This window comes from Armigeres subalbatus, chromosome 2 (assembly GCF_024139115.2).
Source record: "Armigeres subalbatus isolate Guangzhou_Male chromosome 2, GZ_Asu_2, whole genome shotgun sequence".
Classification (NCBI taxonomy): domain Eukaryota; kingdom Metazoa; phylum Arthropoda; class Insecta; order Diptera; family Culicidae; genus Armigeres; species Armigeres subalbatus.
In genome coordinates this window covers 284,486,731-284,502,233 of record NC_085140.1, presented here as the reverse complement: position 1 = coordinate 284,502,233, position 15,503 = coordinate 284,486,731, and the positions used below count along the sequence as shown (strand labels likewise).

The 15,503-nt window shown below is 40.1% G+C and overlaps 1 protein-coding gene across 3 annotated transcripts in view; it reads left to right on the top strand.

Annotated features, from left to right (window-relative positions):
- Positions 1-15,503, top strand: part of LOC134212337 (tyrosine-protein phosphatase Lar) — a 612,250-nt gene that overhangs the window by 49,438 nt on the left and 547,309 nt on the right. The window lies entirely within an intron of this gene.

Sequence of the window (15,503 nt, the reverse complement as noted above, 5' to 3'; positions counted from 1 at the left end):
TGCTTGGTTTTGTTTCTGTTAGTCATTGGAATTGAAATCGATTTTTTCCGGGCCACCGTTTTATACAAAAGAAGATCAATCCGAGATAAATTTTCTTGAAAGTGCCAAACACAAGAATTCGAATCACAAGAAATAAATTTGTTTGAATGGATGGAATCACGCACAGCAACCAAGCTACCACGCCAAACGCCGATGTCACCGAAACAGTCCATTTTTGCAATAACCCTTTCTTTCCAGAAAATGCTGGTCCTGAGAATAACAAATTTTCTTTCCCCAATGCGCCTATCCAATGACTAATTGAAAAAAAAACGCTTGTCGGAACCTTGCGTTGGAATTTCACTTCGTGCTATTAGTGTCCGATGGTTTTCTGTTGAAACCTCCACCAGAGCCTTCGTGCTGCTGAGTCCGCTCCGCTGCGTTCGCTCTGCGTGAAATCTTGTTCTGCCGCTTTCTGCGGAATCCCGATCAAAATGGTTAGCGCGCCGGTAAACAGCTTTCTTGTATTCAGTACAGTAAGCCCGTTAGCCCCGCCCCTTTGTGATTGGATATTGGTACAAATATGATGTGCACTCATAACGATTAACGAAGAGGCGGGGCTAATGTGATTTTCTATAAGATACATGAAAGCTGCTTTCCGGCGCGTTCCAGCCATTTTGATCGGGGTTCTACAGAGAGTGGTCCTGAAGTATGAGAGAGACTGAAAATTCAAATGAATTTGATTATAAGCTGATAATGATTTAAAATACGTTTTGTTGAAAAGAGTAACAAAATAAATTTGACCCAAGACGGATTTTTTTCATAGTGCAAAACATAGTCGCTTGGCGTCTGTCGGTCTGAATGACGGTCGCCTGTGGGTGGATGCTGTTGAAATTTTCTTCTAAAGCAGCGTCTTCATCGATTTGGCTGTCATTAGAAGAAAGTGAACTTTCCTGGCAAGATTCTTTGGTTTGTTTCTGTTAGTATTTGATTTTGTTTCTGTTAGTCAATTAGTTAGGCAATGCCACCGAATCAGGCCATTTTTGCAATCAACCCTTTCTGTCCAGAAAATGCTGGTCCTGAGAAGAACAAATTTTCTTTCCCCAATGCGCTTTTCCAATAACCAATAGCCACCATTTGGAATAAATTTTCAGCATCGCCACTGCATCACGCGGGATCGCAACAGACGACATTTTTGTAATCAACCCTTTCTTCACATAAAATGCTGGTTCGTTGAGGTTGAATGATGACCACCGACGCCGACGACCACCATCAATGCGATGGTTTTCCGTTGAAAACGCGGTCAGTGTCATCATGCTGCTGTTTCCGCTCCGCTGCTTCCGCGTGAAATCTTGTTCGAACTGAGGATTAGATTTAATGACTGTGCTTGCAAAGCATGCACGGGATTAGTTGTTTCACTATTTATAAATTGTTCACCTATTTTCAATAATGAATAGTTAAAAATCTATATTTTTAGAACAGTACAATGAAGCTCTTGAGAAATTCCTTTGGATTTTAATTCGGTAATGTCTTCAAAGAAACTTTACAGAAATTAGTTTGGAATTTTTTTTTCGGGTATTACTTTACGTGTTTCTTCAGAAATCCTTTTAGCAAACCCCGAAAGCTCTCCGGTCCGCCTATTTTACGTCCATGCTACATGTCCTTGAAGGGCCACTGGTACAATCAAAGTTTTGTATAGAGCAAATTTCGTTTCCGTCTGCATGTTTCGGGATATAAGCTGGTTACGTAATCCGTAAAAGGTCCTATTCGCAGCAGCAATACGTCTTTTCACTTCACAAGCGTTCCAAGGTAAACAAATTCTTCAACAACTTCAAACACATCTCCATCAAGCACTACCTCAGCACCAACCCCACTAGGTCTTCCTCTATCTCTACCTGGCACCATGTACTTTGTCTTGGTAGAGTTAATGGTTAAGCCTATCCTCTCCCTCTTTAGTGAGACAAAAGCCTACACTACTGCTCTGCGATCGATGTCGTCCACAAAGCCTAGGAGCATATGCGACCGTCTGATGATAGTGCCGTTCCTCTGCATGCGAGATCTCGTAATAGTCTAATCAGTTTCGCCGGAAAACCATGTTCGGACATTATCTGCCACAGCTCATTTCTTTTCACTGAATCGTACGCTGTTTCGAAATCAATGAACAGATGGTGAGTCTGCAAGTTGTACTCCAGGAATGTATCATGGATCATCCGCCGGCTAAACATCTGGTCCGTCGTTGATCGGCTCTTACGAAAACCTGCCTGATATTCGCCGACGAAAGACTCCTCAAGCGGTCTCAGTCTGTTAAACAGGATACGCGACAGGATTTTGTACGCCGAGTTCAGAAGGGTGATCCCTCTGTAATCGGCACACTCTAGTCTGTGCCCTTTCTTATAGATTGGACATATGAGGCCATCCAACCAGCCGGTAGGCAGTTTTTCATCCTCCCATTTTTTCTAGATAATGTGGTGGATTGATTGATGAAGCTGCTTGCTTCCATGTTTGAGAAGTTCAACCGGGATCTCGTCCTTCCTAGCAGCTTTACTGTTTTCAGCTCGTTCAGAACCATCTTTACCTTGTCCAGCGTTGGTGGTTCCACAGCTTGATCGTCACTGACTATTTCCATCTTGCCTTAATACACCTTGATTTTCACCGTTCAACAAATCTTCGAAGTTCTCCTTCTACCTGGCTACCACCATAGTCTTGTCTGTGAGCAAATTCCCCTCTCGGTCATTGCACATGGCGAGCACTGGTGTAGTCTTATGCCGCGCGCCATTGAAAGTTGCATAAAACCTCCGCATATCGTTTCTATCCATGTTCTCCTGCGCTTCAGCTATCACACTCTCTTCGTGTTGCCTTTTTCTTTTTTAGGATACACATTTTTCTTAAATTTAGGTAGTGAAAAAAATGTTGATTTTTCTCGAATCCGAATTTTTTTTCGACGTTTTGTTTGAAAACTCATTTTCTTCAATGTGTATTTTGCCTAAATTTTAAATGTTTACTTCAAAAATTAACCTTCTTGCAGTACAGGCCGGACTCGATTATCCGGAGTGTTGAGAAAAATGTCACTCCGGATGATCGAACCCTCCGGATTATCGAGCCATTTTTTTGTTGTTGCTGAAAATTCAATTTTTGCTCAAATAATCTTTATTGTGGTTATTTAACATCTAATAAAATATCCCGTTGGTCCGTTCATGTATTCTGACTACCGTTAGAGGTCAGCGCTGAAGTTTTCATGGGAATTTCTTTAAAATTTTCACGGGAAATTGTTTAGGAGTTTGCCTATGTCACTGGGCATGCATGCTTCGAACTTAATATTTTTTTTTTCGAAATTTCTTTGGATTTCTACGCAAATTCCTTATGTTTTCCATTAGTAATTCTTCGGAAATTCTACGAAAAAAAATCGACAGACGAAGGGTCGTTTGTTTGAATGTCATTCGCTAAAAGTCATTTGACCGAATAGCACTTGACCGAATAATACGTTAAGCCGAAAGCTATCTAGCCGAATTCCATTTGTCCGATACGGTTATAATGTGGAAAATGGTTTGGCGGTACGACAAAACTAGTCATTTGGCCGAAAAAGCCGTATGCCCTAGCAGGTCGTTTGGTCGAATAGGCCTTGTCGTCGAAAATTCATTTTGAACGAAACGGTTATACGGCGAAAAACGTCGACCCATTCCGCCAAACGCCATTTTCGAACAAATGAGCTGTCGGAGCAAACATGTTTTGATCCGTATGATCTTCACCCGTACGTTGCTTTCAGCCAAATGACATTTTTGGCCAAACCGTTTTGGACCTTATGTCACCTCGTTCGCCCAAGCAACATTTTCGGTGAAAGGATTTTTTTCTGCTGCTCGGGCAAACTTTCGACCATATGTTCATATCGGCTGAATGGTCCTTTTCTGCTAAACGACCAACTAGACCTTTTTGGCTAAATTCAATATTCAATTGACATATTCAATTAGACGACTTTTCAATCAAATTACCTGTTCGGCCGAACGACATTATCGGTCATATCCAGATAATCATTATCGGTCAGATCCAAAAAAATGAAAACTTCTAAATTTTATCGTTAAGCAGTTTTTATTTTATGAGTATGCACTTGATGTTGTGGCTTATACATGCCGTGGCCTTCCGAAAATTATGGAACAAAAAATGAAATAAAACAAAAAATAATAAATTTCATCGCATAGCACCATTTGACATTCTAACAACAGAATTTATTTCATTTGATTTATTCAAACTAAGGCTTTTGCAGTACATAAAATTCGTCTATATTCAGAACGGTCAATAGTTGCACGTCATCAACTTCGTAGTCCACGGAGGGACCTCAAATCGATCCACCTTGCTCTCTACGCACCTCGCCTTCTTTTCCCATTTGGATCCCTATCAGGAACCATTTTCACCGGGTTATTGTCCGACATTCTGAACATGACATTGCGTATGGATAACTTTGGCCACCGAGTAATTGTTTAGAAAATAGAATATTCATTTCATCATTAAGGGAGGATCCATTAATTACGTAACGCAAAACAAATTGCCATTTTGAATCCTCTCCCCCATGTGTCACACTTTTTGTATGAGGTATCTAAAAAAATTGCATGGATTGTCACACTTCAGGAAACCCCCCTTCCCCTCTCTAACCGTTACGTAATTAATGGATATTCCCTATTGAGGCTGTTCACAAATTACGTAACGCTGGAAGGAGAGGCAGGGGGTCAGACCGTGCGTTACGATTCATACAAACCAATTAAACCTTCCATACAAAAAGCGTTACGAGGGGGAGGATGGAGGTCCAAAATCGTCAAATTTAGCGTTACGTAATTTGTAAACGAACCCATTCCAGATATTCCGGAGGACCATTTGGTAGCATGAGTCACAATGTCAATGCTGTACTCAGAATGTACATAAGAATGCTTAAAAAAATATCGGTGCTGTACCCAAAAAAAACTTATACTTAGGAATTCGGGGCACATCGACCCGGATTTGACTTGGCAATATTTCAGGCATTTATCAGCTAATTTTACATGTTTATATACCCAAAATACTCGTCAGCTCATCAATTTCTCGAAACTGGCCTCAGATTAATGATCGGACACACCTTCTCTCTGTAATCGACGGTGGAACGGACGATATTCAAGAAACACTCCAACACCAACACATCGATGGTTTTTAAATACTAAATATATAGTCGAAATAACAGTTGATAAATTGAACTTTATTTATTTACTATCAGACTAAGGCCGGAGTGGCCTGTGCTGCACATAAAAGTCTTCTCCATTCAGCTCGGTCCATGGCTGCACTTCGCCAACCACGCACACACTGGTTCAGAAGCCCCCAAAACGTGCGTTTTTTAGTTTTCGACCTGAAAACTACATTTTAGAGTCATGATGTCTTCAGAAGAGTTGAAGGATGTTTCTTGGGCTTTCTTTTGATAAGAAAATATCAATGATCTATCCACCTTGAATCCACCGGTATGGAATAAAAAATTTACGCAGATGTACAAAAGCAGTGGTTGTTCTCTGCAATGTTATAAAGAATGTGAATTGGAACATCTTTTCTGAAGACACAAAATTGGACAAACGGTTTTGTAAGGAATTAGACCACGTTTTGTATGAATGGCCCCCAAAAATCATATTTTAAGCTTAACTTTTTTGGAAATGATTTTAGCACTATGGTTTGTTCTAGAAAGTTGTGCATAATGACAAAAAACATGTTTGTCTAGAAGACTACTTTGATCTATCTTGAAACCTGTCAAAGTTATTAAGGAATCATTAGAAAAAATAGTCAATTTTCACATCAATACACCATGAAAAGCGGCAAGAGGCGGCAAGCCAAACAGTCACTATCTGAAAGATTCGGTTTTAAGCTACCGAATGCACAATGTTTTGTTTTGTTCCGTCGTGTTCCACTATTGTTTTGAATCAACTTAAAATAGTCCTTAAGGCAACGCACAACTGTCATTTTTACTTTTTCACGCATGCTGCGACGCAGCAAAGCTGAATCAACAAAAATGACAGTTGTCCGCCGCCTCCGTATCGAGTGGTGTGCCCCCGAAAACGCGAACACTTTGAAACTTGGATTCTGTCAGGAGTGACCTTAATGTACGTTTTTCAGTACAACTGTTATGTAAACAATTAAAAAGTGGCTAACATGATTAGTTAGGATTTATTGCATGGTTACAATCTCGACAAATGACAGCCATTCGTCTTAAATGTGGCTGTTTCGTCTTGATGGAGATTGTTACTATGCAATAAATAACCAATCATGTTAGCCACTTTTTAATTGTTTACATAACAGTTGTACTGAAAAACGTACATTAAGGATTATTTTAAGTTGATTCAAAATAATAGTGGAACACGACGGAACAAAACAAAACATTGTGCATTCGGTAGCTTAAAACCGAATGTTTCAGATGGTGGCTGTTTGGCTTGCCGCCTCTTGCCGCTTTTCATGGTGTGTTGATGTGAAAATTGACTATTTTTTCTAAAAATTCCTGAATAACGTTGACAGGTTTCAAGATAGATCAAAGTAGTCTTCTAGACAAACATGTTTTTTGTCATTATGCACAACTTTCTAGAACAAACTATTGTGCTTAAATCATTTCCAAAAAAGTTATGATCAAAATATGATTTTTGGGGGTCATTCATACAAAACGTGGTCTAATTCCTTACAAAACCGTTTGTCCAATTTTGTGTCTTCAGAAAAGATGTTCCAATTCACATTCTTTATAACATTGCAGAGAACAACCACTGCTTTTGTAGATCTGCCTAAATTTTTTATTCCTTACCGCCCTTCAAGGTGGATAGATCATTGATATTTTCTTATCAAAAGAAAGCCCAAGAAATATTCTTCAACTCTTCTGAAGACATCATGACTCTAAAAAGTAGTTTTCAGGTCGAAAACTAAAAAACGCACGGGGGGGAAGCCCCCAACTGAACCAGTGTGACGCAGTCTGCGGAGGGTCCGCAAATCGTCCTCCACCTGATCGATCCACCTTGCCCGCTGTGCACCTCGCCTCCTTGTTCCCGTCGGATCGTTATCGAGAATCATTTTCAGCGGATTACTGTCCGACATTCTGGCTACGTGCCCAGCCCACCGCAGTCGTCCGATTTTCGCGGTGTGAACGATGGATGGTTCTCCCAACAGCTGATGCAACTCGTGGTTCATTCGCCTCCTCCACGTACCGTCCGCCATCTGCACCCCACCATAGATGGTACGCAACACTTTCCTTTCAAAAACTCCCAGTGCGCGTTGGTCCTCCACGAGCATCGTCCAGGTCTCCAGGTATGTCCGTAGAGAACTACCGGTCTTATAAGCGTTTTGTAGATAGTCAGTTTGGTACGGCGGCGAACTCTATTCGATCGGAGCGTCTTACGGAGTCCAAAGTACGTACGATTTCCAGCCACTATGCGCCTCCGAATTTCTCTGTGAGTGAGCCCAAGTACACGAATTCTTCAACCACCTCGATTTCGTCACCATCGATAGAAACTCGTGGTAGGTGGCTTACATTGACCTCTCTTGAGCCTCTTCAAATTGAACTTACATAAATTTAAAATATTTCGCTTCAGTAAGCTGGTTTCATTGAATGACATAAAATTTTTTGAAGTTTATTTTTATAATAAAACTAGGCGAACCTGCCTGACCTCGCTCGGGTTTTATTTTCGATCTGTCAATCATTTAATTTTTGGCAGCATCACACTCTAGATCGATTTCAGTTCGAGCTAGATGGCTTTCTTTAGAACTCATGAAACCGTCGCATTTTGACATTTTTCAACTTTCTCCGTCAAATTGATCAACTCTTAATATGTACAAACACACCGCATCCCAAGACGAATCGATTGGTGAACAAATTCCGCAAATCGGTCAAGCCGTTCGTAAGTTATAATGCTCAAAGGAAAGGAAACTCATTTTTATATACATAAAGATAGAGATAGAACAAGTGACCGTTTTTAATCTTAAATTGAAGACCTGCATCCTCTCTTAGAGCTGAATGGATTAGACTTGAAATGAAAGCCTCACAAAAATTCTCAGACAGATAAATAAAATAAAATTCCGATATAACCCCACGTTGAACCACTTTCACATTAGTGAAAACTACATTGCTTGTTCCATTCATTTCTGAAACATTTTTACTACTAGCCCAAGCAAACTTTTATCATCATCAAATACCGAAAATAGTCTGCCTGCAAGTGCCTCCAACACGAAAATGAGCAAAAAACGGTCATAACTAAGTTCAACATCATCACCGAACCAAATCACCCATTGCCATCGTTTATCGTCCATCTCGAAGGAGAATGAAATCTATCTCACTGATTGAGATGCTTATGCCAAACATTCGTCATGTCTGAACCGGCGAAAAATACCCCCCAAACGAGATAACCACACAAAACGGTTATCCCCCAAAAATTGCACATCAGCACTTTTTATAGCACCCGCAATAAGAGCTTCAAAACTCTTCCATCGATCATCCTTCTCCCCTTCACTGACCTAAACTGGCGCCCAGCCCTTCCGAAGGCGCACAATAATAATGTTTTCCCAGCTACCTACTAATACGAAGGATGAGACGATGAAAAAGGCACTCTCCTACGAAGGCCAGGGCAGCAGCTTGGACCGACCCTTCGGACATTATTGAATTACAGGACAACTTTGTCGATATCGGTTCGTGCAAGGAATTTTAACGACCGCCATGAATTTTGCTCTTCTGACGAGGGAGTTTTGCCGTGCTCAGCTCTTTGAGTCAGTCCAGACCAGATACGGACGATCTATGTACATACGTACGAACGGTGCTCCGAAAGTGGGATGCCTCTGGTACCGAAAATCGCATCCCTGATGGCAATAAGCTCTCCGGTGACGTTTCGTGTTTGTGCCAGCAGCAGCGTCCGATGCGAGTACCGTCCCACAAAAATTTCGATCATTTCCATTGTCTATTCTGGATGACACTCCACTTTTTGAACGAGTTCGGTATCTTGGAAAGTGTCATACTGAGTAGACCACAGACAAACCGTCGAAATGACTATCTTTCACCTGCCAGAACAAGACCCCATGCATATTCAAGCGAGTTTTTCTCCGTATTGGACGGGGACCTTATACAGAAGAACGGAAAACCTAATCAAACTTTGTGTTCGTTGCTAACCAGGGCCAGAGGACGGTAAAAAGACGACTGACATTCACATGAGATAGAAATCTTATACTGCATGCTTCCCCTCGTTCCGGTCTTTTCGCCACTGGAACGTACCAAGCAGGAGCTTTTCTTTCGAGCGAAGATGGAACGGATTTTTCCCTCTCCGCACCGCACCGATATGTGCAGCTGAAATATTTATTAGCTCCCTATCGTGGAAATTATAATTTATGTCTGCGATGTGATTATGTTCGTCCACTTATTTCGGCTCTAGCTGGCGCACTATACACTAACTGCACACGATAGCTCTGTTCTGCTGCCGCACTCTGACTGGTTGGTGCTGTATGGAGTCCAAGTGGACGACATGCAGAAATTCAGTGCGAGCACGTCCGTCGCTTCGCAGAAGACAGGAAAATGCGATTTATAGGTGCCGCTCCTACTTCTGCTCCTTCGGAACGCCACAAGAATAAGTCATCAAGATATACCCCCTTCGTTAGGCTACACTGCGCCGCTGCCGCCGGAGTGCTGGCGGACTCGTCAGTTCAGATTATGGCAGATGGAGCTCGTTACCGGCGTCGGCGACTCTATGGAAAGAAATCAGCTGACAGCACATGAATTGGGTTGACATTTTGGAGCTTTAGCATCAATGTAGTTGAAGTGATTAGAAGCTAAGGTTTTTGGCTTTATCGTGCAACAAAGTTGTGCCGAGAAGGAATCATTTTACCCGCAAATACGAGTTTTTGATAAGGAGTTCGTATCATACAGTCTCATGTGTATATCATTCGACTCGGCTCTACGAACATCACTAGGACTATGCTTAAGTGTTTTCAACGACACAAAGTAACTTTGATAGGGTTTGTTTCCGGATCTACAGAGCGCTTTTCATGGAAATTTATTATGATCTCAATGTTGAACCCCTCAAACATTCTGAAGGCAAGGTTCCCAACGCATAGCACGCAGTACAAGCATTGTACAAGTCTCTTATCTGCAGAGGAATACCGGTCTAATACGTTTTATAGATTGAAAACCTCGAACTATAATATTAACTATAATTAGAACGTTATATTCTATTACGAACTGCCCAAGTACACGAACTCTTCGTCCACCATGATTTCGTTTGATACAAAATTATGTTTAATTTCTCACATTGTCTTCTACTAAGCCTATTTATATTTTGCACTCCGTCCACGATGTGTGGATGGACAGTCCAATTCCTCGTTAGTCGGTTGTAAGCTTCAAAATATAATATATCTTACGACATAATTTGAGTAGTCTCCACGCTACTATTCAAGACGTTCTAGTATGGACGTTACGCAAAACAACAGAGATTTTAGATTGTTCTCTGGTTACCCTCTGCAAACTTTTACCTTTAAATACAAATTTCTTACTGTCGTTTGCTTGCGATACCTTTTGGTTCTATTCTTCATTGCTTTCGATTGCTCCTCTCTACTTCGAGCTTATTGCATGCTAGTTTAGCGATAAAAACCAATGAAAAATTCAAACTCTTATGGCATAAGCGGTTTATTAAATGATATTTTATTTAGTAAGGCCTTTTACAGTATTCATATTCAAATAATCTTTCATGGCAGAAAATCAAGTCTAAGGTCGTAAACTACGCAACAAACGCCTCAACAATTTGTTTCGAATTCAAAACAATTCCAAAATGAATATTCATAGCAATTCAAAATATCCTCTTTTGGGCACCAAATGACATCCCCGAACTATCCCAAACAAAATTTTATCTCTAACAGTTATAAAACCTAAGCATTTGTGGTCATTCACTCTTTCTACTCGGCCGTCACTTAATCTAAAAAAGGGTTGTCTGGAAACCACAACGCTCCCACACTGCCACCCATAACCGTCCCTCTACCCACTCATCAAGCCAGCAGCGGACCCAACTCACTCAATTGGAAACACACATCCTCCTCGGAATGGATTCACAGTAAATAAAGCCGTTAAAATTAGAACCCGGAAAGTTAGCCAAGTTCGTTGACGTGAAGAAAAGGTTTCGTCAAATGTCCATGCCATGGGCTAGATAGACAGACACGTGTGGAGATTCATCTCCAATTCTGCCCAACATGACATATGCCTAGCTACGCGCCGAGAGCATCATGCGGTTGAACGGGCATCCAGGCTGGACCTGTGTTCCAGGAAAACTTTGCTCATTGTTTGCAGCATTAGTGTGTTTGGCCAGTCAAGGTTCGTGGCCGGTAATCCTTCGAGATTCGGGCCATCGAACGACGGAGATGGCCAAATTAGTTTCACCATTTCATTCAATCGGTTTCCGAGCAATTATGACAGTGTTCACCGCAAGCTGGTAAAGGATGTGGAACAAAGAGTTGAGGGTGTTTTGGTATGGGGTGGAAAAGTTTGCTGGCTCGAAGGATTGGGGCGTCAGCTTTACTACAATCCTTATTCGAGATTTGAGATTGGGGTTTCGCTGTGCGGCACCGCACATGTGAATTCCAGTGGAAGTAATTGTTTGTGTGTCCCATAATAGATGTGGGTGGAAATAGAACGAACAGGGTGGGATGCGATAATTGATGGGCTATGGTTAGGTTCACCTGTGCTAGGCTTCATTGAAAACAGGGGCAACAAGCTAAAAATACTTTATTAGGGAACAGGGAACATTTCGATAAATGAAATGTGTGAAGCGACGAGGTTGTTTAGGTTTGGAAAATTATAATCAACCCCAGTCTGCGAAAAGTCATTTATAATTTGCATTTTGAGTTCAGTGATATACAGATGCCATTAAATGAGGTGTTAAAAAAACTCTGATCAGCTTCTCACAAAAGCATGATTTGTGGTGGCCAATTCCGCTGACAGTCTTTTTAAAATAGATGCGAAATTCTTATTTAAGAAAAGTAAACTATTGTCTGTTTTTCTCCCATTCTACATGCTCTAACGACTACCAATGAATAAACTACTCTCAATAATTGAAAATAAGCTTTTGGCAACCTATGAGGTGAGCCAGCTAAGGGCTAAAAACCTCTCAAATAAAGACAAAAAAGCTTTTGGCTACCATATATGAAAAAATCCAGCATAATCCACCTAGCGGTGATGGTACCTTTCTCGTGTATTACAAAACAAGAAAAGCACATAAGAGAGGTCAAAATTGCACTTAAGGGAGATAGATTCAGTTATTTATATCAATTCACATTTATTTGCGTTCATTTGAAAGTATTGCAGCAGTTTTTGAAAAAAAAATTTCTCGGTTTTGATATTTTTCCCAAGGGGGGGGGGGACAATGCTTTATTAATAACTCCGGAAAGCAATACATTGTTTTTTTTTAAGAACTCCGGAATGCAAAGGCTGATTGGGCCAATTTTCAATAGCGAAAAATAAGGAAGGATTCCGCGTCGAATGCAACCTGTTGTAAGCAAATCGGATAAGGCTAAGTACAAAAATGTGTGTCTCACTTTTTTTTGTACACACACACATACATACATACATACATACAACCATACATACATGCATACAATCATACATACATACATACACACATACAGGGTGGCCAGTGATTCGGGAAATTGGGTAATGCGGGAATTGAAAGTACATGCGGGAAATGCGGGAAAAAGTCGGGAATTTCTTGAAATTATACAAAAATTCGGGAAAACAGTCACCAGTTGTTCATTTAATTGATTCATGTATAATTATTCTAGTGTAAAACATGAAAAACATCGTTTACTATTTTAAACGCATAGGCTATTCCACGTACCATTTGAAACTATTTGAGGAACTATCCGGCTTTGTCAGAAGTATAATAAAAATGATATTAAAACCAGATTTCTTTAATGTCAAGTCTAGATCTCTTCTCGGTAGTGGTGATGGAAGGCAACACGCCACCTACGTTTCGGAAGATTTCTGTAACCAAGAATATCTCCGAGAGTCCTGGAAGAAGCTTATTAGCATTTCGTTGCAGCTTGTGGATTCCTGAAGAAGATGCTTGGTCCATTGTCTATAGAAAGCGACTCGAGTTTTGTCTGGAGACTTCGATTTCAGACACACATATCAACAAGCTCTGGTCATTCGTTGTTAACATCTTGATTTTATCACATGGTATCGCTGCACGCACAGGAGAAGTTTTTTAGATTAATGAACACTATTTGGTAGTTAACCAGCAAAAGAATGAAGGAAATACTGGCATAAACAATAAAATATGATGCCATTATAAAATCAGGATTTTTGGCAATAGTAGAAATAAACAAATCAATAATAATTCATTGCTCAAGGTAAAATAAGTCTCCAGAACTGAAAATACATTGAGGAAAAAAAGAGATAAGAAACAAGCAATGAAAAACATAAAGGATATTGTTATTATTATCTTAATTAAAGAGATTTGCAGCCCTAGGCTGGAAGGTTTGGAGAAAGAAGTAAAATTGTTTATTCACTCAACGGATTCTTCAATTTATTATTTCAAGACAAAATATTCAAAACGACTTATCTGCTTTTGTAAACAAAGATTAGAACATCGATTTGACGAATCTGATAGCACTCCCACGCAAACCAGCGTTATCAATAGGTAGATGAAGGGTTCGGCCTCAACAGGTAGCGTTGGTTTGCGTTGAAGTGCAATCAGATTCGTCAAATCGACGTTTGAATGTTTGTTTACAAAAGCAGATAAGTCGCTTTGAAAATTTTGTCTTGATTTATGGGTTAAATCTAGACCAACAATTGAAAAGGGCGTTACAGCCATGGTTTATTTTTCTCGGTTCTTCGTTGACATATATAGACAAAGAACTAAAAATTCTGAATGAATGCGTCATTTTATTGACGGATTAATCCACTTTGCAGTTTCGGCGCTTATTTGGCAGGAAAATTATTATTAATTGTAATAAAGAATTTTTCAAACATGAATAGAACACTGCTGGGGAAACCAGCGAGTTTGTTCTTTTCTACCCAAAATTTAAACTAGAATAGTGTTTCAAATGTAATGCAATGAAACTGAATCATTGCTGATTTTACTATTAGAAGCCTTAAAAATTGACCAAAGAATTGAGTGAGACAATAAAACTAGATAATTTTTTTTGATAGTAAACGTCAATTAAAAGCACTTTTAGAATACAATATATTCATTCACGATTTTATTTCGAAACTTGAATATAGATTTTTATTTGGAATCTTCAAAATTACATCGGGATTTTTTTAAATACAGTAATATCCCGATTTTATCACCCCCTAATGAATTTTGGGGTGATAAAATAGGGTATGTGACAAAATCGGAAAAAAATTATTTCCATTTTTTAAATTCATTTCACGAATATGAATCATGTTATGTCTTGAAAAGGCAAAATGCGTGAACGGTACTTGTTATTTCTTGTCGAAAATGCTTACAGAATCCTTCACAGGTACTCAGAAGACATTTATAATAAACTACATGCGGTGAAAGTTATTTCATGAAAATTTTTTTTCCAAGTTCGTTTATCTCTGGAGGCGTCATTTTCCGAGCAGGACCAAACTACGTGATCGATGTCATCATAACCGGCTCCGCACCCACATAAGTTGCTATCGACAAGGTTTATTCTGTACAGATGTGCGTTTAGTGAATAGTGATTGGACATAAGTCTCGACATCACGCGAATGAAGCCTCGACTTAAGTCCTCACCTCTGAACCACGCTCGCCCAGAAACTTTTGGAACTATGGAAAATAGCCACCGTCCGAGTTCATTGTGTGTCCAATTCCTTTGCCAACTTTGAAGAGTACTCTGACGGACTAATGGGAAAAACTCGTTGCTCGAGAATTGTCTATCATAAACCTCACCTTCCTGTGCGCCCACCTTTGCCAGCGAGTCTGCCTTCTCATTGCCGTAGATTGAGCAGTGAGATGGGACCCAAACAAAGGTAATCTTGAATGATCTTTCGACCAAAACACGCATCTGCTCTCTTATGTTTGAAAGAAAGTAAGATGCGTGCTTAACAGGTTTCATCGATAGAACTAAGACTATCCGAGAAGATGAAATAATGGTCTACGGGCTGATTGGAAATTATCCCCAAAGCGAAGTTAATTGCTGCCAGCTCAGCAACATAAACCGAACACGGTTCCTGAAGTTTTTGGAAGGTGGTTGAAGTTACATTGAAAACACCGAAGCCAGTGGATCCGTTGATGCGAGAACCATCAGTGAAATATCTGTTGTTGCAATTGACATGTTCATATTTTTCAGAAAAAAGTGAGGGAATAGATATTTGTCGAAGATGATCTGGTATTCCTTGAATAGCATGTTTCATGGACAGATCGTATACAATTGAGGAACTGTCGTTGGTGAAGTGAACTCGAGGGGATTATAACACGGAAGACAAAAGATCTGACGATATGTAGTTGAGATAAACTCTCAGGAATCTTGAACGACAAGTTAGTTCAAGCATATTATCGAAGTTATCTAGAACAAGTGTGTTACTTGTTCCACAT